Source organism: Gossypium hirsutum, chromosome D11 (assembly GCF_007990345.1).
Source record: "Gossypium hirsutum isolate 1008001.06 chromosome D11, Gossypium_hirsutum_v2.1, whole genome shotgun sequence".
Lineage (NCBI taxonomy): Eukaryota > Viridiplantae > Streptophyta > Magnoliopsida > Malvales > Malvaceae > Gossypium > Gossypium hirsutum.
In genome coordinates this window covers 9,751,531-9,767,381 of record NC_053447.1, presented here as the reverse complement: position 1 = coordinate 9,767,381, position 15,851 = coordinate 9,751,531, and positions in this window count along the sequence as shown.

Sequence of the window (15,851 nt, the reverse complement as noted above, 5' to 3'; positions counted from 1 at the left end):
AAAAGTGGAGTGGTAATGGATTTCAGCATTGGTGAATTTTCCACTTTTATAGCCACACAGTTGTCTTTTACCATTTTTTCTTCAAAAAGTACAGCTCCCCAGTATTTATCACTTGCATCTGTCTACAAGATTCTTTTGCCTTCTGATGGAATCTGTAAAGGTGGCAAATTCTATAACTCTTTTTTCAACTTTTTGACCGCTTGGGTTTGTCTAGCATTCCATGGAGAAGAATTTTTTTTCAACATTTTTCTTAAAGGATTTGTAAATTTAGAAATTTTTGGAATAAAATCTCTGAGATAATTTACAATTCCTAAGAATTGTTGAACTTGCTTTTTGGATAGACTTTCATCTGGAAATTTTTGCAGTTATTCTAGAATATGTTTGCCAGGCTGATATTTTCCATCTTTAATATTCATACCAATAAATTTTGTTTCTTCTCTATCGATCTGTATTTTTCTTTCTGAGAGCATGATTTTATATTGAAGGACTATCTGCTTGAATCGAGCCAAAAGGTTAGCATGTTGTTCTTGTTCTGGGCTATAAAGAAGGATATCATCTATATAAATCATGGCTTGATCCATAATAGGCTGAAAAATCTTTATCATGGCCTTTTGAAACAGTGATGGAGCAGTTTTAATCCCACAAGGCATTAATGTCCATTGAAAATGTTTATTTAGAATGCAAAAACTCGTCTTAAGCCTGTCTTCTGGATTTATGCCCAACTGCTAAAATCCTGCTTTCATATCAAACTTAGAGAAAACTTTTGCCTTTGCTTGACTGAAGAATAGCGAATTTCTGTTGGGCAAAGGAAATTTATCATCTTGAAGAAAATAATTAAGAGGCTGATAATTAATTACTAGCCTCAACTTTCCTCTTGCTTGTTCTGATCTCTTGTTGACATAAAAAGCTTTACATGCCCATTGTGAATTTGAAACTTTAATCAATCCTTATTGTTGCAACTACTGACATTCTTCTTCTGCTAGTTTCTGATGTTCTGGATTCATTCCAGTGTGACTAGCTCTGGTAGGATTGATATCTTCATTCTTTTTAAAAGGAAGTTTGATAAAAAAAAATTCAAAATTTTTCCATAGTGGATTTTCACATTTCTGAAGAAATTCTGAATGAGAGCCTGTACAAGATCTTTCCTTCAATTCTTTAACAACTTCTTGGATATTTTCTAAGTGGACTATAAATAATTTAGGGATTGGACAAAAGGTTTAAACATTTGTTTATACCTTAGTCCTTCAGGCAAAATTCTTAATTGTTTGGCTTTTGTATAGAGATCAAAACCAACAACAAGATCTTTACCTGAGAGTTTTGACCCTAAAACTATTGTAGTCACAGCACATCTTGGGAAAAACTAAATTTTGATGGGTTTGCTCACCAAATGTGTTGCAAATACTTTGTCTACTGCAAAGTTAAAGTAGCGAATGTGTGGTTTCCACCATTCTGGTGGCAAAATTTCTAGATTCATGATTGTTGCTGCTGCTCCAGTATCAATAAAAGTAATAACAGTAATAGGTTTACTATATTTATCAAGGTAGATTGAGATTGGAATATGGGGAACAGAAACCTAGGTTGTTGAAAGTATCTAAGGCTGCATCATGTATATCTCACTTGATGAAAACTCAGTCACTGTATTCAAGAGTTTGAATTGCACATAGTGACTGCTTATTTGGCTCCTCATCAATCAAAAATAGAGACTCAAGATCATCACCTTTGCCGATCTTTATCCCAGATTCTTGTTGTATCTGCTGGATCATTTTTGCTTCTTTTTTATTATTGGGGCATGATTTTGCAAAATGTCTTTTCTGATTGCAGATATAACAGCAGGTTGATTTAGTTCCTCTGGAAGATCTTTTCTTATTTAAAAATCTCTATTTGGATTTTCTCTTTCTGAATGATTTTGGAGAGTTAAAGATCTTTTTTTTTCTGAAATGCTTCTTTTTTCTAGTGGGGCAGTAGCGAGATCAGTCTTTTCCACACTTGATTTTTCTCTTTCTGAATGATTTTGGAGAGTTAAATATCTTCTTTTTTCTGAAATTCACACCCTCAATTGCTCAGATGGTCAGAATGGTTTTCCAAATATTCTTTTGATGTTAAACACATTAAAAGGAAAACCAATGTTCTTGCTGATATTTTATCAATACCCTCTGAAAATTTCATGATAAAGCCTTCATCATCAAAATCCAAGAAAACTCAACCCTCACCTTCTTCTTTTTCTATACCTTACCTTCCAAATTCACACCCAGAACATCCTCCAGAAGTGTTGAGTTTAATCATGGAAAAGAGATTCCACAAAAAGGCTAGAAATATGATGCTTTCTTACCAGCTTAGTATCTTTCGAGATTTTGGCAGACTATGTCTTAAACCATTAGGACTTCATCCAGAATATCCATTCATTCATCCACTTAAAATTCAATTCACTGAATTTCCTGACGAATTAAAATGGATGATGTGGTATTTGACATACCTGTTTCATATTGGGGTAGAAGTCTTCATTGAAGATCTTTTATTTTTTGACTATGGCTACTCAAGATGAAATTAGTCTAGAGATGAAAATTTTAGCCATTTTCTTTAAATGGTTTTATCCTTTAGAACAATGGATTGACATGATCATGAAAGAACAGCTCAAAGATATCAGGGCACAATATATTGTATTATTTTTTACAAGCCTCAGTATTTTATGCAGAATGGTCCAGTAACACAATTAGGGTCATTCCCTAGTGCCTGGATACATAAAACATATTTTTCAGAGGTTAGTTCAAATCCTTATAATTATAAGGATTTACAAAAATATTTGTTCCAGGTAAATAGAATTATTCCAGCAGATATATGGCCACCGACACCTTGTCAAGAACAGTTGAAAAAGGCATTAGAAGACTACCAGTCAAACATACCAGATCCAAAAGAATGGTCATAAGACTATCCGTGGTTTTCTATCAATGCCATAGAAAGCACGCCAGCTTGGACTAATTCGCAGGAAAAGACATCACCTATGGATGAGGAAGATAATTTTGACAACTTACATGATGGTCTTGAACAACAAATTGAACAGATGGAGATAAAGTGCTACAGAGCTAAAGAAGAAAAAGCAAAGATGATAGAAGAACTGAACCTCACTTCTGATGCTAGCAAAGACTATGAAAGTGATTAGATGTTTCACTATGTTTGTTTGTTAAATGAGTCATAAAAGTAGGTTTGTTTCTTATGTAAAAGTATAAGTCAAAAAGCAGGTTTGTTTGAATCATAAAAGTATGAGTCAAAAAGTATATTTGTTTTTTATACAAGTCATAAAAGTAGTTTGTTTCTTACGTAAAGGAGATTCCTCCTTATTAGGTTTGTTTGTAAAGATTAGGATAAGTCCAAAAAACTCCTCCTCAAAATTTTCTTATATAAGGGAAAACAATTCTTAGATGTACTCAATCGAGGAATTTCTAAATAAAATACTAGTGTGTTATAAAAACATGTTTTTCTTCTAAATATTTTTTGTTCTCTTTCTGATCAACATAGGCCAGTCTTTAAAAGAAAATCTCCCGTGAGTTTAATTGTATGCTCTGTGTTTGCCATACAATAGATCCTACACAATAGAAATTAACTTAGACCAGGGGTACTAATTGATATTGGATTTAAGGAAGTATTTGGAATTAATGGTTTGACAACTAAAAGGCAGTGTCTGTTTTGTGGCCAATAAGGAGAAATGCTCTATTTTTGGCATGGCATACTTGTTGTTAAATCCATTAGTTTCTGATATCCCGGCCTTGAAAGGCAACACTAATTTATTTCTTCAATTAATTCTCACATCCTTCTACAAGATACACTAGAATCAAAAGGTTTTGGTTACCTTAAAATGTTCAAGTCTTAGCATATTGATCCATTTCATTTGCAGTTGCATGTGCTGCAGACATTGTCTTTCCAATCATAAGCATTTCACTCCATTATTATTTAATTCCTTCTCCTTATTATTAGATTGCATGACACCTAACAACCAATTGCATTTATATACTAAGTGAATATTTCTAGTTTAATCTGTAATCTACTTGTCAATTAAAAGATTGATTAATAAAGTGACATCTTTTAGCGTTATAGTGGCTTCCTCACATGAAAAATGAAATGTATACATTTTTGGCCTATATCTTTCTAATAAGATAGCAAGCAACTCTGATATCATATTAAACTTTGTCACTGTAACTGACACATATAAACTAATTGCCATCAAGTGCACTTCGATACATGTATCAACTTTCGAAAATTTTAAATTATGTTGAATTCAAAAATTTCGATCATCCTGCTTTTAGAAAATTACAAAATATTTAATCTCGTAACAACTTAAAAATGTTTTCCTAAAAATTTAAAAAATTAAAAATTTGAGTTTGAAGCTTTACGATATTGACAATAATGTTTGCAATATGTTCTTCCTAACACCTTAATGTGATTATTTTTCTATTTTTTTAGACTTTTGATAGGATTTTTAGTGGGAATAAATGACAAATGGGTGAGGTATTTATAGAGTTGAGGTCAACTTTCATGGTTGTCAACAGATAAATAAATTCCCTAATTAAAGTTCTAAGCTCTAAACTCGGCATACTTAGATGTCGATGAATATTTTATAGTACTTCACTATTTATATATAGGGCATGAACTCTTGTAGTGATTTGCCAAAACCCAGAATTTAACATTCATTAAGATAAGTATTCCTTAAGAAAAAAACATTTTAAAAAATAACTTTTGAATAACATAATTTAGTAAATAATAAAAAGGGTAAATTCTAAAAATAGTCCCTCAATTATTAGTGTATTTTTGTTTTAGTCACTCAAGTTTAAAATTTTCTAATTCAAACACTAACGTTATCGTAATTTAATACTTTGATCACTCCTTCGTTAAATCACTAAAGGTGGCATTTTATTGGCATAATAACATATTTAACCCTCAATGTTTATAGATTCTATAAATTTAATTCTAAATCTAAAAAACTCAACAAATTTAGCCCTCAACTAGAGGTGCTCATGGGCCAGGCCGGGCCTAGAAAAAATTTCGGCCCGGGTCCTAGGCCTGGGCAGGGATTTAAATAGATGACCATTTTCGGAATAGCGACCATTATATAACGGAAGCGGCACCGACTGAAACCGCAATTGCTAAAAATAACGGTGTGAAGCGAAGTTACACCGATAGCGGTGGATCGCGGCCGCAATTTAACGGGTAACGGCCAATTGCGGCAATAACAGGCCACAATTCCTGTTATTTTCCGTTACAGTAAATTAAAAAAAATTCATCTCCTCTAAACAAAAATCAACAGAAACACTGAAACACAGTACAACAAAAGGGAATATATTCCCCTACCTGCAAAATCAGAGGGTTTTCAATCAAAAAAAGTAAAAAGAAGTCCAAATAAATAGCAAAAAAGCAATCAAAGATTCAAAACTCAACAGCAATAGAAAATATAAAATCCTATTTCTTATACCCAGGGATCGTGAATACTGAATACCTCAACAAAACAAGTAGCAAAAGCACTACAAGGAAAAGTTTTAGCGAAAGAAAACTTAGGATATGCCATTAGGAACTGAAGATGAGAAATGGGTAGCACTTAGCAGAGATATGGGCCAACAAAAAAAGGGGGGAAAAAGAAGTTGGTTGAGTAACAGTAAAAGAGGAAAAGAAAATTAAAAGCCATCGGGGTTGAGTGGGTTTGCCATCGGGGTGTGGATTAGGAGGCGGCAGTGGCGGAAAATTTGTGTGAAAACAGAAAAGGCTGGTGAAAAAAGGTTGAATTTTGTTGACAGAATTGAGAAATTAGAAGAGGATTTAAAGAGCTTCGTTGCCATTATTCGTGTTTTGTCTAGGGCTCTAGAAATTTGAGAAGTTGGGGATTTGGTTTCTAATAACAAGGAAAGGTTTGAAACAACCTATTAAAGAGGTAACCGTTTCATTTCCTTTATATGTTATTAGATTTATAATTTTAGTTTATATGTTATTTTTAATTAATATTGTAATTATGATTTATAATGATAATTATTTATTATTTATTATTATTTTAAAATTTCATAACTTTCATTACTTAGGATTTTTTTAGGGTTACACACAAAATTAATGAAAATTATAACGTCTGTGACAAATTAATTCATTGTGTTTTTCTTTATCAAATCCAATAGATGACTTCAATTCAATATTAGATAAATCTCTATTGATTTTAGTTTGAATAATATGAAAAACTTGAATTTTAAATTTGATCCAATTTGAATTTAAATTTTATTAAGATGGAACAAAACAAACTATTTATACCAAAAACTTTGGAACCAAGTAATAAAGGGTTATGGTGTATTGTTATTTTTTTAAAAATAAATAAATTATGTATTGATTATGCAATAAATTTAAATTTTCCATGTTACTGATGTTTACTTTTTTGTATTATATTGTTGATAATATAAGTAATGAGTTGCTTAATTTTCTAAATATAATTTTATGTTTCTTATATATAAATAAAAATAAAGCATGCCACCACGTGAAGAGTTCCCGACTAAAGGATTGGAGGGTGCACCAAGTAATGATATAGGTCGGCACTTTGGAACTCTAGTGCCAAATGTGAGAGGAAATATCGTATGTAAACTTTGTGGTAAAGTTGTGAAAGGAGGAATAACACGATTTAAAGAGCACATTGCTCATAAAAACCGGCAATGTTGCACCATGCCCTAATGTTTCTAGTATGTGATACTCTATTATTATTTTTAAATGTTATTGTAAATTTATCAATAAAGATTATATATAATTGATAATAATATAAAGTGTGAATTATTTTTATTTTATTAACAGGTGTCATTAGAGAAAGTATGACGAATATACTCAAAGAAAGCAACACAAAGAAAATAGACAAAAAGAGGAGAAAAGATGAATTCTTATTTCAATTAAGAGGAAAGGAGGATGAGCACAAGGAATTCATTGATGAGGTTTCTGCTATAAGGCAAGCAACTCAAGAAAGTATCCAATCACAACACGAGTGGCATAGAAGGGAAGAATTCAGACGAAGTACTGGTGGTTGGGATAACATTTATGAAGAAGGGCGATCTTCTCATGGATCAGCTAGAGAATATCATAGAGAAAGAACAAGTAAATCCATCTCAAGTGAGTTTGAGTTTACCTTAAGGGGAGCTATACCTGAATTGGTTAGAAGTAAAAGTTCAAAGCAACCAAATTTCAGTCACTCTTTTTTAAAGAGTTTTCGAAGGAAGATAGGTGAAGCGGTATCTAAATTTTTAATATATGAAATACTTCTTTTTCAATTAGCAAGCTCTCCATGGTTGTATAACTTAATTCAAATGTCAACAGAAGTTAGACAAGCTGAAAAGCTCCCAACACCTTATGAGGTTTCAGATGTGTATTTGGAGTCAGAGTATCAACGAGTTCGTGATTGGGTAAATGGACTAAAGACTCATTGGACAGATTTGGGTGCAACTCTAATGTGTGATGGTTGGACCAACAGTTTGAATCAAATGCACATCATTAATTTCCTTGTTTATTGCAGTAAAGGAACCATTTTTTGGAAATTGATAGATGTCTCAAGTGTTCGTAGTAGAGATGCTGAATTCTACTACTGTTTGTTAGATTCAGTTGTAGAAGAAATTGGAGAAAATTACATTGTCCAAATAGTGACTGATAATGAGGCAGCAATGAAAGTTGTTGGAAAAAAATTAATGTTGAAAAGAAAACATCTATATTGGATCTCATGTGCAGCTCACTGTTTAGGTTTATGCCTTGAAGATATTGGGATGATGGATATAGTGGTGATAGAGGTGAAATTAGGTCTTCTAGTTAGTATGGAGGAGAATATGGGGTTGGTAGCACTGGTGGATATTTTCGTGATAGATCAGAGTTTGATGGAAATATGTTTCCTGAACCTAGGAGAGATAGAAGTGAACCTAGAGCTCCATCAAAGGGAAAAGGCAAGAAGAATACTTTTATAGGCTCTTCATCTGGTAGGAGATCGAGTTCTAGTAACCTTGGGTATAGTGATTCATCTACTAGCACTCAAGATTTTTATCCACCAGAACAACCTTCATATTTTCAACCTTCACATGGTTATCCACAACCATATGGTTATTATCCACCATTTCCTAATTATGGTGTGCCATACCAGCCTCAAATGCATTTTCCTCCACCAATGTATCACCCACCTCCACCTCTCATGTATCCTCCTCCTCAAATATATCCTCCATATCAATTATATGAAAACCAAGGTGAAAATGTTACTTTTTTTGGATATATTTTTGGACAAAGGCCAAGAGAATCAAGTCAAGAACGCTCCCAAAGTGAAGGTGAAGGATTTGATCTTCCTCGTCATTCCACTAATTGGTGAAAACTAAATCGTACCACTATCATTATTTGTAAGGTATGTTTTTTTAAAGAAAACTTTTGTTATTGTTCTTAATTTTGATGATATTAAAACATTTAAAATAATATATATCTTTAGATAAATGAATGGAGTATATTTTAGGAAAAGATAATTAAGAATCGAAGCATGTTAAATTATATATGAAAGTAGAATGAGAGTGAGAATAAGTGGTAGGAAATAGGAATAATTAATGAGAATCTATACATTTATCTATTCCTTTTTTCCTTTTGTAGCATAAAATGTTTATATCTTCACCATCTTCAAAGCTGTCAAGAAATATTGAAGACATCTCTCAGGTATGAATTTTCATTTCTTTTATCTATAAAAACTTTCAAACTTATTAAATATGATAAATGTTTAATATTTCTTTTTTTTACTTTGTTATTAGTTAATATAACATTCTTAGAAAATTCGTAAATAAATGTAAGAATAATTAATGATTATACAAGTTGTGTTCTCATATCATATTAATAAATGTTCATAAGTGTTATAAAACACTCTAAAAATCATTAAAAGGGACTTTTTATAATTATAATTATAATTATTATGTTTTACAATAAGTTATACGAATTTTAAAAAAATTCACGACCGCGATACCCGCAGTGACCGCAATACCGTCCATTATGTCCGCGACCGCGATAAAAGCGACGCGACCGAAAACGCGACCGCAATTTAAATCCCTGGGCCTGGCCCGGCCCAAAATATGGACTTAAAATTTTGTCCAGGCTCGACCCGGGAAAAAACATAAGCCCAAGCCCGGCCCGGCCAATTTTTTTAATAAACACCAAAAATTTATTTTAAAAATAAAAAAATTAAAATAAGTATTTTAAAAATATTTTAAAATAAAAAAATAAAAAAGTATTTTAAAATAAAAAAATAAAAAAAGTATTTTAAAAATATTTTAAAATAAAAAATATATATTTATTATATTCGGGCCGGGCCGGGCCGGGCCGGGCCCGAGCAAAAAAAGTGGTGCTCGAGGCTCGGCCCGTTTTCTAAACGGGCCTCATTTTTTTGCCCAAACCCATATTTTGGGCCTATATTTTTACTCGAACCCTCACATATTTTAGGCGGGGTGTCGGGCCGGGCCGCCCGGCCCATGAGCACCTCTACCCTCAACTTTACATATTCTATCAATTTAGTATTGATTCTTAAATATTTTTTTAAACTTTAAGATATAAAAAATTATTTAGAAGTTTTTGTTTTTTGAAAAAATACATAAAGATTTTATAAAATACATATAAAAGTATAAAAATATTTATAAATAAATGAATATATGTTTTTCTCATTTTCTAACTTAAAATTTATTTATTAAAACAATAATTTAATAAATAAACCAATTTAAAGGGAAAACCATAGAGAAGACTTATGCTTATTCAAAATTTGTCTTTTTTCAACATTAATGACCACCGTGTTCAAGTTGAGTAAAAAACTACAACCTGAGGTCGAAAATGGTGAGAATTGATATCTTTAGATTGTTGCCTAGAACGAGTTTATTCTGTTTAAAGTTGGGCTTGAGGGCAGGTATGATTGGGGATATATATACAAGGATGAGGTCTTGGAGACCCAGTAAGTGGAAGGTAATGTCAGTAACTTCACAATCAATTATTAATTCTATGGCGCATTGATAGAGTACGTGAAGTTCAAGAGTTCGGAGTAAAAATTATTGGTGTCGATGATTATGGTTATTTATGCATGTGATTGCGAGCAAAAACGGTGCCCAACGATTGGCAAATTTGACGAGGACTAACAAACATGACCAATGTATAATAAAATTTATTATTTATAAAATAAACTAAAAAGAAGGAAAGCTTTGAATATAGTTTAAGTCTTGTTTGTAGGTTTTAAAAAAAACATTTTATTGATAAAAATATTATTTTAATAAATAAATTTCATGTAAAAAAAGAAAAGAAAAATTAGGATTCATTTATTTATAATATTGAGTCTATATTCATAAAATATTATATATTATTATCGAAAAATGAATTTTTATTTTATTTTTAAAATTTTTTAAAAATTTAATTTTTTAAGAAGTGAAACTAGATTGACTGGATATGTAAAGTTGATGGCTAAATTTGTTAAATTTTTTAAAATTAAAACTAAATTGATAGAATCTATAAATACTAGATAACTAAATTTTTTATTATGCTAATAAAAAAGTCACTGCTAATAATTTAATGAAGGAATGATCAAAATATTAAATTTTGATAATATAAATGACGAAAATAAAAAAAATAACCTTAAAGGACAAAAATAATAATTGGATTAATAAAAAATACAAGACTTAAGTAGTGTGGTGAGCATTTGATCAAATCGAGTGAAAAAATTTCGAGTTAATCGAGTTGATGAGTCCTATTTTATCATCTTAACTCGATTTCAAAATTTTTTCTAATTGAGTCGAATGAAATGAAATTCGAGTCGAACCGAATCAAGTGAAATTGTTCAAGTTAAATTAAAAAATTAAACATGTTAAATTAAAATATTGTTATAGTATAACTAATTCCTTATTAGAGTACATAAATTTTAAATCATATATATTTGAAAACTTTTTCAAAGTAAATAATAATAATAATAATAATAATAATTATTATTATTATTATAATAATAAGATACTTTAGTATGATAAAATTGAACAATTAATTACCTTATTTAGTTCCTAAAATTATAATTTTAGAAAATTTTAAAATTTTTAACTTTCTTTATATATTCTTCAAAAATTATTTTAAAATTATTATATTTTAAAAATATATATAAATTTTGAAATTTTTATAAATATTTTAAATTTTTAAAAATTATTTTGATTTTTTTTGAATTTTTGTTAAGAGGGATCAATTTGCTTATTTTTAAAATTAACAGGACCAAATTTTTTTTTACAGTAATCTATTATTTGAATTGTAAATTTTAACTCGATTCAAACTTGAATTACTTATTCGAATAACTCAATTAGATCAATCCAAAATTTTAAAAAAATTATTTCTTCGAATAAATCAAGTTTTATTGGCGTTAAATTATTTATTGTTTATGAAAAGTAAGCAAAGGAGTTTAGCCTAACCGTATGACGTTGTCAACCTATTTATTCAAAAGTTATATTGCAAAAATTATTTTAGCGCTTTCTGGTGGAAGAAGTTCCTCAAGTTTTCTAGAAATAAACAATTATTTTCATCTAAAAGAACAAAAGAAGAAGCATTTTTGTCTTTTTGTGATGACAAAGAAATCTTTAACGTGTTAGATATGAAATACTACATTAAACTCCAAGTTTATTGATTTTATGTACGTGCGGTGAAGAAAACAAATCCAGATTTTCATGTATTTATATTTTAATTTAGTTATTTTTAATTCGTGTATTTTTAAAATTTTATATTTTAATTCTAATGAAAAGATAATTATTAAATTTTGTTGTTTTTAAAATTTAATGTTTATTATTTTCACATATGACTCACACAAAAAATTATTTAATAGATTTAACGACGGTCATTTGCATTAAGACTAAAATTTTAAAAATGAAAAATATATAACCACTAAGGATGATTCAATTAATGAACGTGGATTAAATCTATAACTTTACGCATAATTCAAGACTAATAATATAAGGTGACCAAACAGATTTAACTGTTATAATTGGGTCATGATTAAAATTTAAAATTTAAAAAAATACATAAATTAAAATTAATTAAATTAAAGTGAAAATCTAAATTCAAAATTTGACCATATCCAAAATTAAAAACATATATCGCTTATTAAATAATATTAAATTTGTGCAGAAAGAAAGTTGAAATCAAAGATAGTTTAAACCTGGATATAATTGGATTATAAATTGAATGGTGTTAATTGTAACTAATAAGAAATATTTGAGGTATAAACTAGAGAAACAAAGAGTTGAGAGCTTTAGATAACATTCTAATTTTCTTTCTTATTTCTCCGGTGCTCCCATCCTAGGAAAACTGCCTTAATATTTTCCTTTTTCCAATCCACAATATAACATTTTGGATATGAATCTATTCATACAAAACAAGGGTGGATCCAGTGGGCCAACAGCAAACACGGAGAATGCAGAAAGCTAGAGATGGATCAACGTCCATTAACGTAACATCCCCAACGTACTTGGACCGCCATTTATTGTTATCTCTATCTATACTAATTATAAAGTTTCTAAATGAATTTCGTATTGCAACTTAACAAAACACTATAAAATTAACTACTTGGGAGTTAAGTGAAATGATAAAAATCTCTCTTACTTTAAACAGTCGTCAAGAGTTTGAATTTTATCTTAAGCATAGAGCAGTTTAGTAAATTTGGTAAGTGAGTGAATATAAATCAACCATGCGCCTTATTACTTGTCTTTGCAAGGATCTTTAGAAGGCTTGAATTTGTTAATCTTTTGAAGGAATCTCAGTTGATTTGATTGTTACATGGCAGTATATATTACAAGAATATCAAGAGTTTCAAAACTATTTGATGGTCAAACAAGCCCTATAAATATGTAGGAATCATGGTTAAAGACATGCCAAGGTGAAGGAATCTCAGATGATTTGATTGTTGATTTTTTTTTCTTTAATTTCATACTTATATGAGTGATCGATTGAAGATCGGTCAACTCTAAATTTAAGTGTATGAGATAAGCCTATTGACTTGAGTCTAATTTAGTCTCTCTTTTTCTTATTATTTTTTCACTTTTACTTAAAAAGAAAATTTTCTTATTTTAAAAAGGAATGAAAAGAATATACCATCATGCCTCTCAAAAGACCACTAACCCAATATATTTTCACCTGTTCCTGGGTATTACTTTATTTTTCTCATTTCCACTTCACATATAATTTCTATATCTTTAGTTTTCTTTTTCCAATTCCAGTTCTCACCTACAAAATACTATCCTCGAGGTTTATCACTTTTAATTTAAGTCAGTCCAGTTCAATATTATCAAAATTTGTTTGTCAAGGGATGAACAATTTTGCTCAACACTTTGATGGCGTCGTCACCCTCCATCCAATTCATTCAAATTGAAATCAATCATTCAATTCATACACTTTGTTGGTATAAGTCGAAAACTACCAACCCCAAATGACAAATTGTGAACTGCAAACTCACCACTCACTTCCAGTTGGTTGGTAGATACCAATTGAACAGATGACGCGTGCTCTGGATGACGAAAGCATCATGACGTTATCCCTTCAAGGAGAAAGGTGGGCAACCCTTTCGTAGTTCGTAAAACGTAAGCACTGATGCAAAACCCTCATTTGATTTTTATTGGGATTTTCAGTTGGTAAGTAATGGCTTTTGTCAGAGCCATTATGGACTTTTTTCCCTGTATCAATCTTCCTACTCTTTCCTCAATGCATTTCGCCTTTCACATTACACAACTGAAATCATATCAAAACAATTTCGTCACTATAAAGATAGAAGATATCCAAGTTAACAAGTGGTTTGGGAGCTGCCGAGCAGGCTATGAATCCCTATTCGTTGTCATGGTCGACATGCATCATGCATGTGTTCGGTTCTTGTTCATCTCATGGCTTAAAAATGGTATGAATTTTAGGATTCGTGTGTAGAGCGTGTTGGATGCAAACAAAATCGGGTTTTACAAATATCTCAAAACGAAACGAAACCGCCCAACTTTTAAGACTTACGACTACTGATCATAAACAAATAAAGCTATATCTCTTTAGAACATTACAATGACAAGATTTTTTAGGTATAAAGTGTTGTACCTAAACTCGTAAGACTTGTACAAATGAAGATTGTTGTTTAATTTGAACATTCTGAGTTTTCACATTATACTACTTTTCTCAACGTTTCCTTTAAATGAAATATCTATAAATTATACAAATATAAACACATGACACATAAATTAGATTTTACAAATTTTATGTTGGAAGAATATTTCCAAAATAAAAGAAAGATAAATTGACCGGAGTCACAATATTAGAAAATTCAAAAATAAATTAGAGATACATCACTTCGATTAAAAGTGTTGAAATTTACATTTTAGCTTTGTCATCATCAAGTTAATTTGACGATGAACTCTAGTTAACTAAAAAAAAACTGTCAAAAGTCTCATCACATCAATGATGTACAAAAAAATCAAGTCTTAGATAGTCTATCCTCCTTCTCATAATATCGAAATTTAATTTTACAAACACCGTCACTGTACTTTATTATGATGAGTTGTTTCGAGAATAATTCTTACAACATCCTTACTTCAACAAATTTCATAAAAAAAATTAGAACAAAAATTACCATTATTTAGTGGAAAAAATTGGAGGATATTATTGAAGATTGACATTACTATCGGCAAAAAGAAATAACTTGAAAATTTTGAGAATAAAATTTTTTGGTGAGCAAATTTTCTAACATTGAATGTATGTTTAAGAGTAATGAATCTACTTTTGTCAACGTTGAAATGTTCGTAATGTCAGGAAATCACACTAAGATTTTTAATTTGTTCAAATATTTTTCTTCTTAGGCTGTTATTTAATCAACATTTGATAATGAAAGTTTTGTTTTACCATCAATTTAAATATTCATAAATGACTAAGCATTTTGAAAATAAATTTGGACCAATTCTATATTTGTATGTTATCTTTTTTTACTAAAAAAAATTAAAAAAATAAAATCATAATTAAAAGCACCATTAAACGATAATTGAAACTTATTTCAACTTATACATGGTGAAAATAAATTCAGATGCTAATAATTTTTTGATTTAATGGTAATAACATTCTATTGTAAGTAATTTTATTACCCTCTTCCAATTGTATATAAAAAAATTAGATAACCGATACATGACTTAGATTAATCCAACATCTATAGGTTTTCAAACTAATTTGTATTAGTTAAAGTGTTTTTGTTATTTTATATATGTTATATAAAAATAGAATAAGATTTTGAATCTGTACATTTTTAGTTTTTCATTCAACAAAAATCTAATTAATTATCTATATTATTAATAAAATCTCTAACTAACACTACACCAAAACAGGCTTTTAGCGGTGGTTGGATAACAAACGCCGCTAAAGATCGATTATTAGCGGCGCATCATGGAAAACGCCGCTGAAAAAAAGCATTAGCGGCGTTTTCCATAAAGCGCCGCAAAATACCTAAGCCCAACGACACCGTTTCCCGAGCCTTAGGGGATTTAGCTGCGATTTTAAGAAAGCGCCGCTAATGCTCAGGGCTTTCGTGGCGTTTTCGAGAAAGCGCCACAAAAAAACCAAAGCCCAACGACGCCGTTTTCTGAGCTTTCGGGGATTTAGTGGCGTTATTAAGTAAGCGCCGCTAATGCTCAGGGCTTTAGCATCGTTTTTGAGAAAGTGCCACAAAAAAACCAGAGCCCAATGACGCCGTTTTTTGAGCTTTCGGGGATTTAGTGGCGTTTTTAAGTAAGTGCCGCTAATGCTCGGGGCTTTAGCGGCGTTTTTGAGAAACCGCCGCAACAAAAACTAAGTCCAACGACACCGTTTTCTGACAATTC